We start from the raw sequence: 14,602 nt of genomic DNA, 5'->3' as shown, positions 1-14,602 counted from the left end.
ATTCCATAGCGTCTTTTGATAATTTTAATTGAAAGAGTTTATAATTTACCCACAATATGATTCCAAACATTCAATGACAAAACAGAAACACACATGCAACTGAGTCAAGACTCGCCCCTTGCTCGCCAAATCACAAGTACTTCGTGTGGAATTGACAAAGAAAAATTAGTACATAATCAGCGGAATTGAAAACACTGTTACAGTGCTCATTTATTCACAGTTTTAAGTAGATCAAAACGACAATTCGTTTTTGAAAGTGAAGTTGAGCGCTTGACTAGGTTCAAATTTCGGTGGGCGGAGTTATGTGCGGATAAATATTGTTAGTATGTATTGTTGAATCTGCGGTTGTATATTTATTTTTGAATAAAGCATAAATTCAATTACTTTATTTCTTGTAGTATATTTTTTATATAATTAATTCTTAGGTAGAAAAAGAAAATCAATATATAATAAAAAGGTTTTTGCATTTGTATGGGAAAATATGAACTGGTTTTCTTGGATGGTCATTGTACTCTCACGGGTCGTGCATTATCCATCTGAAAAACACTCGTTCATATTTTCCCATACAAATGCAGTAACCTATAATTACTGAAAATTCTTGTTGGACAGTATTGTGTCAGTTCCTTAGAGGGACTTTTGCCTAAATTATCATGCTGGAAAAGAATAGGAAACATGGAATAAGTCAGAAGACAAAATCAAACCAAATAGAAATGACTACATTTAAAAGTCATACATTTAGTCCTTGCTATCTCTGAGAAGGAAATAAGTCCATCTAATAAACTTCTTATTAACACCAATTGATCAAACAAGAGTAATCGGTCAGTTGCTGAGCAAGTATTTTAAAACTTGTATTGAACACCAAAAGATCACAATGTTTAAACCTGTAGTGGAGTCGAGAAAAATCAAGATGGCATCCAAAAGTTTGTTCTTGATTCATAATTTTATATTATTCTTGTAACTACTGCTTTTATAATAATAATAATAATAATAATAATAATAATAATAATAATAATAATAATAAATAAATAAATAAATAAATAAATAAATAAATAAATAACTTAATTTGGGAAAAATGTCATTGCAAACAAAAGTATCTCATTTTTGTGTTTATTGTCTTTTCAAGGTCGTACCAAGAACAGGCACTAATTTCTGAAAACTCTTCAATTTGAGAGAACTCAAAACTCAGATTTGCCAAGTTACAATATATAAAGTAAATGAGATGCGGAATGTCTAAAGCTGTGTGAAAATAGTGCTACAAAAAGTACGCATACAAAAGATCAGAAGAAAAAAAAGCTCGTGTGAGAATTATGTGTTATGGTTAGCTTCTTTTCCATTATGAAATGTACCCGACCTTCTATCTGCAAGAGCAATTGCCTGGCACATGTCCAGCTGAAAATTATTAAATCCCTTCGTAATTTACAAATATCAAAATCACACCTTGTTCAGTGGGTGTTAGCTTTTGTAATACGGAAATGTAAAGTCCTCAACAGCGAGTACAATGTTAAATGCATTCTGTTTTTAGGAGATACGGAATCCTAATGTGTATGATGTGTACTGCAGGGGTGTGACGTTAACCCTGGTATAGATCAACAAAGAAGTAAGCACATGTATACTATAAGCATCATGCAAAATACTTAGCATTATAACGTATACTTAAGAGTTTAACGTTGTTTTTTCTGAGTTTATCGTGGTATAAACTGTCAGTTGCCGACTCACACAGTAAATAACGCCCGAAGTACGTTATGTAAGCTGTATGAGTCGGCAACTGACAGTTTAAACCACGATAAACTCAGAAAAAAACAACGTTAAACTCTTATAATTGAAACTTCAATCATTCGTTTTGATTTTTTGTTTTCATCATTAAAAAACAGAAATCTTAATTGAGCGTAGTAATACATGTTTAGGGTTTTCTGTTACGTAGCTATTTATAGCACTTGGAATTGTCCTGATTGATCGTAATAAGGACATCATAATAACAGTCCTTCAACCAATGTAAGCCAAATTTATTCAATTTTTTTTAAATTTAATTGTTAGAATGTTTTTTTCCTTTAATGCTTACTTCGTGTCTGCCTTCACTGGCAGTGTTTATCTTATGCTGTACACGTGACTATTTACAGAGGTGGGTATTCTTAGAAAAGTAGTTCTCCTTACACTTGATACAGAAATAAACGCAATTCATTTTGATCACGTGGTAACATTCTGACCAATGGAAATATTACTTTCCTTTACCAGCTACTGGCATTGCAATTTTAGTTAAAATAAAGGACCATGAAACGACCGCATAAAAACAGTCTGAATCTTAAAAACGTCCTGAGTTTGAGTATATATGCTTTAATCTGTTTTTATTATAGTATGTTTGGATCGCAAGCTCAGTATGTAATAACTACATTCGAATAATGACTGTTGTTTTGGAAAATTCAATCTTTTTTTGACTTCTCGAACTTCAATCCTAAATTTTGTGTTCATGAAGTTGTTTGTTTTGTTTGAGAATGGATTTTATTATAACATGTAAGTAAAAGAATAAAGTGTTGTGTTCATAGCATTACATCAAATATCTCTCCTAATATTAATTTAATTAAAAACAATCGTCAGAAACTTGATATATGGCTAGATAATTATGATTTTGCAGTTAAATTCGGAGTTTATAAATACAAACTTTTTTGGGGGGTATATTTTATTTAAATTTAAATGTAAATTCATTTGATTGAAGCCTTTATAGAAAACAACATACTCACAAGAATAGCTTGTCGTTCTGTTCTTTCAACAATAGACAAATCGCATGTAAATGAACGAGTAGGTTCTATGGGTATGCAAAAGTAATTTATTTACATTCAACTTTTACAAAATTCGTGAACGAAAATAACATACAGAATATAACATATTTTTTTAGGTCAATAGTATATATATCAATAAAATGTTTACTCGCGTGTATTTATTAATATTTGTAACTCGAGATCAAATAAACAATTGTATAACAGAAAAACTTAAAAGATTTGCTTTAAGTAACCGAGTGTAATCAATTATCAGTATAAAAAAAAGTATTATGAAAACTGATTATCGATTATGAATATTCACCGAGTTCCCTCACTACAATTATTACATATCAATGGACCCAAGCATCGCGATATAAATTCACCTTTATTACCCCCTTTTCTACTACCTCGTTAAATTTATTTGTCATAAATTCTTGAGACCAAAATAAATGAGTTCATTTGTATTGGTGGACAAGGGTACGGTACTAGTTTTTAAATGTCAACTCCATGATTTATTTGTACATGGTTTGTTGTATACATAATACATTTGAAGAAAAAATATATTGGCACTTAAGCGCTGACATTTTTATCCTATATTGTTTGGTGCGTGTGTGACCCTGGGTTACTGACCCTTTTATTATAATAAATACTTTGGATATCACTGGGCCAAGCGTATAGCCCTTGAAAATATTACGACCACTAAGCCATTTTTTTTAATAAGCATTTGAATGTAAGTGAACCAGGTTTTGCTGTTATAATAACTTGCTTGAGGACCACTGAGCGAGGTTTAAAACGAATCATTTTTACCTGTACCAAATATCACGATTTTTTCATTAAGATTTCTAGTTTAGCATACTCGTACAAAGTGTTAAGAGGAGTTTAATTTTACTTAAATACTGAAATTTTATTGTTATAAATTTTCTTCCTTCGTTATATCAAATATATACAACGTTATGGGGAAACAGAAACAGTTCTTTGGTAGCCGAGAAAAGCCAGGTACTATGACCCAAAGATAGGTCACATGATCGAATTGGATTATGTGTGATTTGGATTTTTAACGTAGCTTTAACACTTTTCAGTCATATCGGTACGATGTCTGCAGTGTGGCAGTTTATAGTGATGTCAAGCACTGGGGCATCATGCTGCAGACATGTAGCATGATGTCGAACCCAGTCACATTATTCAGGCCGACCAGTCCTAAAACTACCCTCTTAATGCTGAGCGCCAAGGTATGACTCGGCCGGGGATCGAACCCACGACCTCTCGCATCCGAGGCGGACGCTCTAACCACAAGGCCACCGGAGCCGTTCGAATTGGCTTAAGGTCTGCGTTTGTTTTACATGGCATATTTACATTTGTCAACTTTGTACACAACTCCAGGGAGACGAAATCGCAGGTAAGCAGATCATTTGTGATTGTACTCATAAACTTTTTTCGGTAAGTGCGAAAGTAATACATTTCAATGCATGGAACAAGTTTTGCAGAGGTAATATATATTTTGATATTTGATTCAATTTTTCATACAGAAGAGTGTTTGAGCTTAGATAGAAGGTGTTGCATAAATTTCATGCTGAAATCATCTGTGATAAGTACATATTCTGGAGCTTGATCACTGATACATATCACCATCCGAGTTAACTGCTTCATCTTTTTTTATGGTAGTCATTTTACAACTCAACATTTAGTTTATAACGGCAACAAAATACTCACATGTGGTTTTCTCATGAACATAACATTTATGTCTGTTATTCCCATTTCCTTTCCATCCACCAATCCATCCTCTCTCTCTCTCTCTCTCTCTCTCTCTCTCAACAACGTATGTATGTCAGTATGTTAAATGGTCTTCTGCAGTTACTAACGGGTCCGGTCTAAACATTGTTACTTATCGACTTGCCAGAAAACCCTGTATATATGCATACGCCTATCACATGACTTTTGGCGCCTACAGGACCAACCCAAGCAAAAGAGCTTGCACGCAAGATTGATAAGCTCGCTAAGATCCATATGCTTGTCTTCCCGTAACGTTAGAACGCATTGGCATTGAAGCGTTGGTCTAACTATATGCAGTATCATTTTATTTCCAGACTTTATGATTTCGTCGGAAATCGCTAATCCTACTGCTTGTAGAATGTTGGAAGAGTATACGGCTGGATAAAAGATAATTGGAGGCAGGGGCTGCAGCGGCATGATATTACATGTGCAACTGTGGTAAGTTGGCATTTCGCGTTGAGCCCAACAAATTGTATCAAAGTGCATTTTCTAATTTTATTTTAACTTCGCAAGTCCTATGTTTAATTTTGGTGTACGAAGTAGACAAGAGCTTCTGTATTAACCCCCTGCATTGATATCGGCACTCCCAAAACATATACGTACTGCCTGAGTGCATCGCACTGTAGTAAGATATTTAACGATCTGCCTCAGATTTTAAAAAAAAATTGTTTAAATATGCATCCAGAGGTCGCTTCGACAATAGTGATATTTAGCAATTTGTAATTCATTTTTTGTAAAATATATTACTTCTAAATAAAAACATCTCTAGTCCATTAGTTCTTTTAGAAAGAAAAACACATCCACAAACTTCACTTGAGTTCATAACCCGTTTCATAATTTGTTTATTGTAGAATGAGGAGGTCGGAGAATAAATTGCATAAAGTTATATTTTAATAGATTCAATAGTTTTCAGAGAGATAAAGTAACTATTTTAAAAGTTTATATCACAATCTCAGTATCAAAGATGTGTATTTGCATATAAATCTGGAAGACATCAAAGATGTGTATTTGCATACAAATCTGGAAGACATCAAAGTGTGGTCGAAACTATCTGTGTTAGTACATATCAGGCCGAGAATAAGGTCTTGCAATGTTTTAGAATCCACGAAGATTGACAGATTACGTTCAGTGAGGATAACATTGACGTAAGTGAAATATATTTTAAACAGTTTGTATCAAGAAGGAATACGTTACGTATTTGATACGAGTAAGTTCACAAGTTTGTATTCGACTAAAGTCAAAGTACAAATAGAAGATCTTGCTAAACTACCTATAATGATTCAACAAAATCCAATGTTAAACAAAGACCCCCCACCACCACCAAAAAAAAACCCCGAAGAAAAAAACACAAAGCAACGGCAACAAAGAAATCCAATATAACTTATGAAAAACAAAGTTACATTTAAAACAGCTCATTGTCACCCAAACTATAAAGATCCTGTTTCGAATGAACCATAGGAATAGAAAAATTTGAGATAAAATCTGAAATAGATTTTTGAAAGGCTTGAAAAAGCATTGCAAATTACTGACAATAAAATTTAAACGACTGACAAAGAATTCTATATAAAACATATTTTCTTCCGTACAAAAATGTCTTTGATTTGACAAATACTAATCAATCGTAAGAAGAAAATGAAACTGGACAAGGTGAAAATAAAATTCGTCTAATTGAAAGAATGATTAACGTAACAATTTACATATACATTTTACAAGCATGCATGACGAAGATTTTCTTACAGAAGGGTATATGGTAATCATATGTGTGACTAATGATAGGCAGACATTGTTGACATGCAAGCATAATACAAGTACAACGATGGATACATATATATCTTGACAGTAACATATGTCTTCTCAAGATACGCTTCGACTGAAAAATAAAAAATGAAGAGGTTAGATTATATCAACGATATTCTTTAGATAAATCTTCCAAGAGCAAAGCAGGAAAATGTACAGTTTGATAGAGAAAGTAGCTTTGCAACAGACTAAATAAATAAACAAAGACTTGTGGAAAAGGATACGCTGTGTACTCTTCAACTTACTCCGACAAAAAATTATTAATAATATAAAGGTTCAACAGAACACTTCAGACTAGAATATGAAAGTATTTCACTTTAAATGAAACCAGAAAATGGGTAGACGTTTTACGAAAGTTAATTTATACATACTGTAACATTCATCGTATATAAGTAGACATGCTTGCAAGTAGCTTTCCCTGAGTCGTGGTACTTTCCGAGATTTTGTCACGTTTTTACTCAGCCAAATATAATGGCCACCATATATAGCCAATCGTGTGCTGAAACATGGCGTTAAATCGACAGTAAGAACCAGGACAACTTCATATGGTGAATTGTTTCAAACCGGAATAGTTCTTATATGGTTTTACAACTGACCTTCACATATTTAAGGAAAGTAGTGAAGGGATCATTGCATATGCTTTGTTTGATAAGATAATTTATTAAAATGTTTTACAGCATTATGAAGTAGGTGCATTTACTATCATCAAGTAATCTGAGCAACCACTAAAAATGAAAATAAAATGAGGGTTTTATTTCATCAGAAACGAGATTAATAGACATAGAGATAAAAAAAACGCTATTTGGAAAACATGTAGGCGAAAAAAAAAGAAAATGGAAATTGAACAACCCTACAAGAAAGCAAGCTGCAAGAAGGAAACTTTAAAGGCTGGAGTCCGTGATAAGTTTTGCAACGAAATGCTTTGTCATAGGAAAAGGTGAAAAGGCTACCTTTATCGCTAAATAAACAAACGGTGCAAACTTTGTAAAGCAATAAACCCATATTAAAATATCTAATCTCTCTGAAAACAAAATAAGTTTTATCAATCCTTTTTAAATTAGAAATTTCAAAGTATTTCATTGCGGATTTAGTTTATTATTATGACATTTCCGTTGAATGCAATCAAAAATATTTTATACTGCATCGGTATTACAATACTATGCTCTTAAACTAAGTCATTAAAAAAAATCATCGATGTAAAGATCACAATTATCTAAACCAGATGTAACCATGTTCAATAAACATTGAAAGGTACAAGGCGAACATCTCATCCCAAACTACTTCACTTGATATTCCTAAAGTGCATCTGAAGTCACGAATGACGAAATTTCATTTGCCCTTTCCGTCAGTGGATTTTGCCAGAATCCTTTCAAAAGGTCACATTTGGTGACATATTTTACATTTTCAATTTTATCAGTGTGTGTGTTTGTATGGTGTGTGTGTTTTGGATTTTTGACGTAGATTTAATATTTGTTTTCGGTCATATCGCTACGATGTCTGCAGTGTGACTGTTTATAGTTGTGTCTAACACTCTGGCATCATGCCGCAGACAAGTAGCATCATGTTCCACCAGTTCCATTATCCTGACACCATGTCGACCAGTGCTAACACTAACCTCTTAATGCTGAGCGCCTAGCGAGGCAGCTGCTTGTCCCATTTTTACAAGTCTTTGGTGTGACTCTGCCAGGGTTCGAACCCGCGACGTACTGCATCGGAATCGGATGCTCTAACCACTGGGCTACCGGAGTGGTCCAATTTTATCAATAAAGTCATCGAATCTTGGCATTGGAAATCAGTCCGTATGGATAACACTATTCACTTTTCTGTATGCAGTTCACATGCAGAAATTATTATCTTGCTTCAGTACAAGTATGCATAGTGAGCTCCAGTCACTTTTACTCGGTTCTATGAAATCATTCTCCAGCAAAAACTGACTTTCTCTTTTCAAACATTCCTGTTTGCGAGGGTTCATCCTGTATAGAAGCTTCTGGAGACAAGTACTCATGATCAAGTTCATTCTTTTTTTTTTGTAGCTGGAGATGTGAATGTTTCTTGTAGAGATTATATATAATTTATGAATTCCGAAGACTGGTTAAATCAACGTCACAAGAGACCGATTGCATTGATTTGCTTAAATCCTAACTGTGTGAGACATGTACAACTAAATGGACTGCGTGATAAGCATGGTTATCTCTGTCAACATACTAGTACTCCTTTAATATACTTACATCCCAGGAGTACTAATATTGTAGTTTAACTCATGTATTTCCTTATAAGGACCATGATACTCAATCTGTAGAAAATTTTGAAGAATGAACAAGAGAGACAAGACTTTATCACCAGTCTAAAAAATACTCTCCATTGTTGTTCTGTCTAACCTTACTTTCACGTTTGACTGAGTGCCGATAATTTCTTACAACTACACAAGCCTTTGACAACTTATATATAAAATTAGAAACATAGTCAAGAAGATTAATTTCTGTATCTTTATTTGAAAGAAGTTTCTCTTTTAACAACTTTAATGATCCACGGAAAATATGTTCAAAAACTAGCTCAGTGGGACTAACTCATAAAGATTATTGAAGTAATTCCCTAACAGCAAACACTTTTAAATGAACACCTTCGTCCCAATCTTTTCTAGTATCACAATAATATGACAAAAAAATCATATTTTTCAAAGTTTGATGAAATTTTTCTAAAGCCCCTTGGCTTTTCTGGTGATACGCAAAGACTTCAATTGTTTGATGCTTAATTGATGTATAACCTGTTGACAACGTCCTGACTTAAAATGTGACCCATGATCAGATTGGACAGAATTGGGAAGACCAAACTGTGTAACAAAGCTTTATCATAGTATTCACTATAGTTTTAATTTTACTATTCCTCAAATGAATAGCCTCTGGGAATCTCATTGTGGTCAACAATTATTTTTGCCTGACTTGGTCTTAGGTAATGGACCAACACAGTCTGCCATATTTCTGGTAATGATGCTTCAAATGCAGGCAAATGAGCCTTATGTATCATCTGATTGGGTTTACCCACCATTTGAAAAATGTGACAAGATTTACAGTATTTACAAAAATAGCTTTTAATTTATTGATAATATAAACCATTCAAGACCTTATTAATCCCTCAATGACCAGCCAAAGATGTTTAATGGGCTAAGATAAGAAGTTCCTGTCTATATGACTTTGGAACTACAATGTAATAACTCAATGACCACTCGTTACCAGCATGTACCTCATGTGGTCTCTTTTCTCTCATAAGGCTCCAATTTTTAACAAAATAACAAACAGGTACTTTTGTGACTTCAGTTTCACTAATAGTCCTCTAAAACGAACAAACAGCGGATCTCAGGCTCTTTTTCCCTTGTCCTCCTGATTTGAATAAAGAGAATGAGTAATAAAAAGAGGATTAATGTGGTCAATACGTGTTTATTTATTAATATGACAAATTGACACAATGGAAAAGAACATTAACAAAGCCGCACTCTACTATCTGAATAAGACACTTTCATTTAAAAAAGACCTCTCAGAAACAAAGCCAAGCACCTGATAATAAGAGCGTATGAGAAGCTTATGTGTCTCTTACAATGATTGATATAGAACCGATCGACAAGATCGGTTCATAATTCTCCAACTAAAATCAAACTTGGTCTGTTTGACTAAACAAATGTATTCCTTTCGATACCTGACCGTGACCTTGACAGCTTAGAAAAAGAACATTTGGAACAGGCCAGTATCCTTCTTTTCCACCAAATATTAGTCCAAAATATTTTCTATTTCCTGCTTCCTTAAAGAAGCCTTCGCCTGAGAAAGGTCATTTTTTTGTCAAGCTGGAGCAGTTAATCCTTTTTTAAGGTGTCTATACGTTCCTAGGTAGAACTTGAAATATAGTTCTGCAATTTAGATGACATTGTAAAAGTTTGTTGGTTTCACTATAGATTTTTAAAATGTGAAATAATAAACAGGACTTAGAAAATTCCAAAGCAAGGTGAATTTAAATTTCAAAAACAAAATCTTCGGAAATAATTTAGAAAATTGCTTATGTATTATGCTTATATAATCAATGCAATATTTATATATCCAATAAAATGCTTATATATCCAATGCAATGCTTATATATCCAATACGATGCTTATATATCCAATACGATGCTTACATATGCAATACAATGCTTATATATCCAATGCAGTGCTTATATATCCAATGCAATGCTTATATATCCATTGCAATGATTATATAATCAATGAAATGCTTATATATCCAATGTTATGTTTATATATCCAATGTAATGCTTATATATCCAAAGCTATGCTTATATATCAAATGCAATGCTTATATATCCAATACGATGCTTATATATCCAATGTAATGCTTATATATCCAATGTAATGCTTATATATCCAAAGCACTGCTTATATATCCAATGTAATACTTATATATCCCATGCAATGCTTATATATCAAATGCAATGCATTTATATCTAATACAATGCTTATATATCAAATGCAATGCATTTATATCCAATACGATGCTTATATATCAAATGCAATGCTTATATATCCAAAGCAATGCTTATATATCAAATGCAATGCATTTATATCCAATACGATGCTTATATATCCAATATAATGCTTATATATCCAATACAATGCTTATATATCAAATGCAATGTATTTATATCCAATACGATGCTTATATATCAAATGCAATGCTTATATATCCAAAGCAATGCTTATATATCCAATGTAATGTTTATATATCCCATGCAATGCTTATATATCAAATGCAATGCATTTATATCCAATACAATGCTTATATATCCAATGATATGCTTATATAATCAATGAAATGATAATATATCCAATGCTATGTTTATATATCCAATGTAATGCTTATATATCCCATGTAATGCTTATATATCAAATGCAATGCATATATATCCAATACAATGCTTATATATCCAATGCAATGCGTGTATATCCAGTGCAATGCTTATATCTCCAAGGCAGTGCTTACATATCCAAGCAATGATATTTCTGTGGGTGGAAACTTACCGCTGTGGTCAGTTGTTTTTAAAAGTTTAATTGCCGTGCGCTGTCGTCTCCTGTTAATTGATCAGTATAACAGATTGAGACGATTATTTCGATTAAATGGGAAAATTGACGTGAAATTGGCGGCAGGGTTAACGGTTCGAAATTGATTACATACATACAGTAGGCCATTCTGTGGACAAAACATCTGGGTGGGACATCATGCTACATGTCTGCGGCGTGATGCCCCAGTGCTAGACATCACTATAAACTGTCACACTGAGACGTCGTAATGATATGGCTGAAAAGTTGTTAAAGCTACGTTAAAAATCCAAATCACACACACACACACACACACACAAACACACACACAGAGTAATGTGGGTATCCGACAAGTGATACATATGGAACGCATACAAATAAACTAGGAAAGGAAGTTATACATTATTTGGTAAAAGGCGTTTTCCTTAATCAATGAAGAAAGATTTACAACCAGGAAAATACTCTTAAGTGATCCTACTTAGCAACTGAGAACTCGTCCATTTGAAATGATGACGTGTTCAAGGTTGAACAAATCAAAACAATGACGATATAAAATTATGTTAGTAATATGGAACGCTTACGATGCTTGGTGTAATTGTTGGGAGCCCGCTGCAAATAGTATGTCGCTAAAATAAATCACTGAACATATACAACTGGCTGCCCCAAAATTCAAAGAACCATCTCAGCAACAAAAATGAAACAAATTATTCTGAAGGACTGTTACGTATATCTGATTTATTTTATATTTATTTTAATTTTATTGTTTGTTTGTCAGCTTTAATTTTTTATTCTATTACATGCTAATATAATATCATCTTATCTACCTGATTTGGGAATTCTCTTGCAGAAAAACGTTTGACCTGGACTGTTCATTTGAAAACACTTAAAGCTGACCTAGTTCCCGACCTTAAATAAAATTAGTTAACAGCCACGTGAACAAGTTCCTTTTTATTTTATATTTTATTGTGGGAGTAATAAGGGTGAGATCGAGGTTGTATTGGATACGTGACCCTAGGCTTTTTTTGTAAATAGTTTTTTGTGAAGGAAACAACTTTTTTTATTTTATTCTTATAGTAAAATGATTGGTCTTTGTCAGGGCTGTGTTGAAGTATGTGATGTAAACATGATCACGTGACCCTCATACGAGTACCTATTCTGCATCTCAAAGTTGCTGTATAACCATTGTTTTAGAGAAATAATCTAAACCTGGGCTTAAAACACTTGATGTCAAGTCGTTTCTTCTGTTTTAGTCAATTTTCGAGTTATATATTAATTTGTCTTCAGATTTTTTTATATTCTAAAAGATTAATTCGTTTCTCTGGAAATAGCTGTGTGCTCATACACAATTCTTCAACAAAGACATTTCTTAACAAAATTTTATTCGGATTCCCAACAGTATTATTATAACCGGAGTGTTATTTATTGTGTTTCTACAAGGAACTGTAGACAACAACACTGTACAGGATACTGCATACGTCATCGCCTTCCATCTTTGATTCTTTGACGGGATTCGAACCTGAATTAATTAGAACATTTCATTACTAGGACTTCTAAAATTTAATTCGTCGATTATTCTTGGATTATTTTTGGATCTAATTCTTAAAACCGTATGTTCTTATTTTTTAATTTTTACAGTGTCTTTTCCAGGGAAATAAATTATTTGCTAAATTTTTCAAGCTTGTTGTTTTCACTCTTTCTTTTGTTACTGTTTATTCGAGCCTAAACACGTAACATAAGAAGTACATTTATTGTGACATATTGTATGATGAAATACTGCCAGCTGTCTGCTGGTACTGTAACTCAATTTCGGACACTAATACAATTTCCATTACATGCAGGTTATGATAGGCGTGGGAAAGAACTTTATTCATTTTCATGAGAAAATAGGTTTAATATTTTAAAATTATTAAAAGTGCACAGATGGTAGAACTATTATTAATTCAAACTAGTGTTATATTGCAGGAAGTGGCAAAATCAGAGAATACAACCATAACATAAGTACTGTGGAAAAATTGCGACACGAGGCAAATTATTTAATCATAAAATGTCAATTTTACGCTGAGAATTTTAATAGCAAATTAAACAGAAAAATAAAAGAGCTAAAAATAAAAGAGCTACAATAAATGGCAAAAAAGGTACTTGGAACAAAATGCCAACTATGATACAAGAGAAGCAAACATAATTGTTACTCAAAGCAAGCCTAAAATGATGACCAGAAGGCTTGAGGACTCGTATAACTGATGTTTAAATGAGTACAAATTTGCTACAGGAGGTCATAAGATTCATCTGAATATACATTTGTTTGTTGAAGAAGCTGAATCATACCACTGGCTCTTCTTTTAAAATGGTATATTCAATTTTCATTTATGTTTGCGTCATTTATTCCTAATGTCCATATTTGACTGTGGGTTTTTTTGCCACATGACACTCCATCCTTTTTAACAAATTTAGTTTCATTTTGTTCTGTTGAATGAGATTCATCTTACACACACGCACGCTCTCCTATCAGGTGGGAGTGTGGATTACTGGGCAATGACAAGGTTTCATTCATTAAATGAAAAACATTTAAAACGTTCAGTGAAACGTTAAAATAATATTTTTTAGAATTTCAGCTGTGATATTCCAGTAACATAATAGAGTTGTCAATATGCCTTTTTGAGTGCATAATAGAAACGTTATTTACTTCCCCGTCTGTGACATCCTGCGCCTCATGACCTCGGGCCCAACAATTTTCAGTGCTCATTTACTAACCTGTTCATATTGACTGTCAACCTTAGAATCGATGCAGAGAAAATATATTACTTTCTTCATTCTTTTATGCAGATATTTTGTCTCGGAGACGGTATGGTATATTAAACTGTCCATTCTGGAAAATGAAATATGCCTAAGTTTATGTTTATTTGCATTTATTTCGACTTCATAATGTGACATGTGACATTTTTTGCAGAAAATGCCAAGGTGATAAATATTGGACAGCCTATGTTATCGTCTAAAAGTCTAAGGAAGTTTATCCAATAAGACTTCATTGGGAAATGAATAGGTTATCCCTTAACTTTGAAACAAAGTCATCCAATAAGACTTCATTGGGAGATGAATATGTCATCCCCTAACTTTGAAACAAACTCATCCAATAAGACTTCATTGGGAGATGAATATGTTATCCCCTAACTTTGAAACAAAGTCATCCAATAAGACTTCCTTTTGG

At 33.0% G+C, this 14,602-nt stretch overlaps 1 protein-coding gene across 4 annotated transcripts in view; it reads left to right on the top strand.

Annotated features, from left to right (window-relative positions):
- The window catches only part of LOC149798858 (acetylcholinesterase-like), a 78,868-nt gene that overhangs the window by 24,143 nt on the left and 40,123 nt on the right, over positions 1–14,602 (top strand). For 2 of the 4 annotated variants that reach the window (XM_089957764.1, XM_089957765.1), the window contains exon 2: positions 4,838–4,961. The exons of the other annotated variants lie outside the window; for them this stretch is intronic. The gene's annotated coding sequence lies outside the window, so the exon portion shown is untranslated. The remainder of the gene's footprint in view (positions 1–4,837; positions 4,962–14,602) is intronic. 4 annotated transcript variants of the gene reach the window in all.

This window comes from Sinohyriopsis cumingii, chromosome 5 (genome assembly GCF_028554795.1).
Source record: "Sinohyriopsis cumingii isolate HCF-2022 chromosome 5, ASM2855479v2, whole genome shotgun sequence".
NCBI lineage: Eukaryota > Metazoa > Mollusca > Bivalvia > Unionida > Unionidae > Sinohyriopsis > Sinohyriopsis cumingii.
This window is presented reverse-complemented; position numbering and strand designations above follow the sequence as displayed.